This window comes from Mesocricetus auratus, unplaced genomic scaffold, assembly GCF_017639785.1.
Source record: "Mesocricetus auratus isolate SY011 unplaced genomic scaffold, BCM_Maur_2.0 Super-Scaffold_100049, whole genome shotgun sequence".
Taxonomy (NCBI): Eukaryota; Metazoa; Chordata; class Mammalia; order Rodentia; family Cricetidae; genus Mesocricetus; species Mesocricetus auratus.
The window spans coordinates 72,015-76,033 of record NW_024429226.1 but is presented as its reverse complement, the minus strand read 5'-3'; positions in this window follow the sequence as shown (position 1 = coordinate 76,033).

Genomic DNA, 4,019 nt, shown 5'->3' with positions numbered 1-4,019 from the left:
GCAACTCCACTGTTAGTAATATATCCAAAAGCTGCCCTTTCATACAACAACTTGTTGAAAACTAACAAAACAACTCTGTGTGAGAATCTAAAAGTGATACTTCTTGGAAAACATCAATACAACACTGTGTGAGGAAATACATGCATAACTTCTTGAAACCTAATGACACAACGCTCTGTTAGATTCTACATGTGTACCATATTGAAAACTAACGATACAAAAATGTGTGAGAATCTACACATGTACCTTATTGCAAACTCACGGTACAATGCTGTGTGAGAATCTACAGGTGTAACTTATCAATAACTAACAATACAAAAATGTGTGAGTATCTAAAAGTGTAACTACTTGAAAACAAGCAATACTTCACTGTGTGAGAAAGTATATGCAAAATTCTTCAAAAGTAATGAAACAACACTGTGTGAGATTCTACACGTGTAACATATTGAAAACAAACGATACAACACAGTTTGAGAATCTCTCCGTGTAACTAAAGATACAACACTGTGTAAGTATCTACACGAGTAACTTTTTGAAAAGTATCGATACAAATCTGTGTGAGAAACTACATGCGTATCTTATTGAAAACTAACGACACAACACTGTATTCGAATCTTAAGTGATACCTCTTGAAAACCATCAATACAACACTGTGTGAGGTACTGCATGCATAAACTTCATGACACCTAATGATACAACACTGTGTGAGAATCTACACGTATATATTAATGAAAATTAATGATACAACTCTGTGTGAGGAGCTACACCTGTAACTTATTCCAAACTAACGATACAAACTTTCTGAGAATCTACAAGTGTAACTTCTTGAAAAGAAACCATTCAACACTATGTGATAAAGCACTTGTTTAACATCTTGAACAATAACGATAAAACACTTTATGATAATCTATATTCATAACTTCTTGAAAACTAATGAAATAACCCTGCGTGAGAAACCACATTAATAACGTCTTTAAAATTAACGATACGACATTGTCTGAGAATCTACATGTGTATCTTATTCAAAACTAACGATACAGCACAGGGTTAGAAACTACAAGTGCAACTTCTTGAAAACTAACGTTACAAGACTGTGTGATAATCTACATGTGTAACTTCTTGAAAACAAACTATATAATTCCCTATGTAAACATCACATGTAATTACATGAAAAGTAACGATACAACACTGTGTGAAAATCTGTAAGTGTACCATATAGAAAATAAAAGATACAAAACAGTGTGAGAATCTACAACTGTAACATATTGAAAGCTAACCGTACAAAACTCTATGCAAAACACCAGGCGTAACTACTTGAAACCTAACTGGTAGTGTTAGGGTTAGAGTTAGGTTTCGGGTTTAGGAATAGTGCTAGGGTTAGGTTTAGGGTTAGGGATATGTTTAGGGTTAGTGTCAGAGTTAGAGTTAGGGTAGGGTTAGGGTTAGGTTTAGGGTTACGGTTGGGTTAGGGTTAGGGTTGGGTTAGGGTTAGGGTTGAGAATCTACATTTGTACCTTCTCGAAAATTAACGATAGAACACAGTTTGAGAATCTATGCACTTTACTACTTGAAACCAACGATACAAGCCTGGGTGAGAAACTACATGCGAAACTGCTTTAAAACTAATGAAACATCACTGTGTGAGAATATTCATGTTAACTGCTTAAAAAAACTATACAACACTGTCTGAGAATCTGTATAGGTAACTTATTGAAAACTAACGATACAACACTGTGTGAGAATCTAAAAGCGTAACTTCTTGAAAAAAATAATACAAAGATGTGTGAGAAACAACATGCATAGCTTCTTGAAAACTAATGAAATAATTCTGGGTGATAGTCTATATTCAGAATTCTTGAAAACTATCGATACAATATTGTTTAAGAATCTACACGTATATCTTATTGAAAACTAACGATCCAACCCTGTGTGTGAATTTACAAGTGTAACTTCTTGAAAACAAATGATACAACACTTGTGAGAAACTACGTGTTTAAATACTTGAAAACTAACGATACAACACTGTGTGAGAATCTATATTTGTAACTTCTTGAAAACAAACGATACAACAATGAGTTAGAAACTACATGCATAACTGCTTGCAAACCAACGAAATAACTCTATGTGAGAAAATACATTAGTAACTTCTTGAAAACTAATGATACAACACTGTGTTAGAATCTACACGTGTACACCATTGAAAATCAACGATGCAACACAGTGTGAGAATCTACACGAGTAACATATTTAAAACTAACGATACAACCCAGTGTGAGATCTACAAGTATAACTTCTTGAAAAATAATGATAGAACACTCTATGAGAATCTACACGTGTAACTTATTGAAAACTAACGATACAACGCAGTGTTAGAAATTACATAAGTAAGTACTTGAAGACAAATGATGCAACACTATGTGAAACACTACGTGATTAACTTCTACAAAAATAACGATACAACACTTTGTGAGACTCTACACGTGTAACTTACTGAAAACTTTTGATCCAACCCTCTTTGAGAATCTGCAAGTGTAATTTCTTGAAAACAAACCATACTAGACTGTATGAGAAACTACGTGTTTACCTTCTTGAAAACTGAAGATACAACTCTGTGTGAGAAAGTATTTTAGGAATTTCTTGAAAACGAAGGATACAACACTGCGTGAGAATCTATACTTGTAATTTGTTGAATACCAGCGATATAACCCTGATTTCGAAAATACATGCATAACATCTTGAAATCTAACGAAATAACTCTGTTTAAGAAACTACATTAGTAACTTCTTTAAAACTCACGTTACAACACTGTGTGAGAATCTACATGTGTAACTTATTGAAAACTATCTATACAACCCTGTGTGAGGACATACACGTCTAACTTTTGAAGACAAATCATAAAACCCGGTTAGGTAACTACATGTTTAACTCTTTGAAAACAAACCATAAATAACAGTGTGATAATCTACTTGTTTAACTTCTTGAAAATTAATGATACAACATTGTGTGAGAAACTATTTGTGTAGCTTCTTGAAAGCCAACGATACAACACTGTGTGAAAACCTACACGTGTATCTTATTGAAAATTAACGATACAAAACTGTGTGAGAATCTCCATGTGTGACTTATTGAAAACTAATGATACAACCCTGTGTGAGAATCTACAAGTGTAACTTATTGAAAACAAATGATACAAAATTACATGAGGAAATACATGTTTAACATCTAGAAAATTAACGACACAACACTGTTTGAGAATCTATATTCGTAACTTCCTTTAAAAATAACGATATAATACTGAGTTCGAAACTACACGCATATCATCTCTGAAACTAATGAAATAACTCTGTGTGAGAAACTACACTACATTAGTAACTTCTTGAAAACAAGCCATGCAACACTGTGTGAGAAATTACGTGTTTTCCTTCTACAAAACTAACGATTAAACACTGTGTGAGAATCTATGTTTGTAACTTCTTGAAAACTAACGAAACAACACTGAGTTTGAATCTAAACGCAGAACTTCTTGAAACTTAACAAAAAACACTGTGGGAAAAACTACATTAGTTACTTCTTGAAATCTAATGATACAACACTGTGTGAGAAACTACTTTAGTAACTTCTTGAAAAAAAATCATACAACACTGTGTGAGATACTATAAGTGAAACTGCTTGAAAACTAAAGATACAACACTGTGTGGGCATCTACACTTGTAAGTTCTTGAAAAAAAACCTCTCAACATTTTGTGAGAAACTATGAGGTTACCTTCTTGAAAAATATCAAAACAACACCATGTGAGAATCTATATTTGTAACTACTCGAAAACTAACGATACAACACTGAGTTAGAATCTACATGCATAACTTTTTAGAAACTAATTAAATAACTCTGTTTGAGAAAATATATTAGTAATTTCTTGAAAACATACCACACAATACTGTGCGAGAAACTACGTTTTTAACTTCTCGAAAATTAACGATACAACATTGTGTGAGAAACTATGTAGGTAACTTCATGAAAC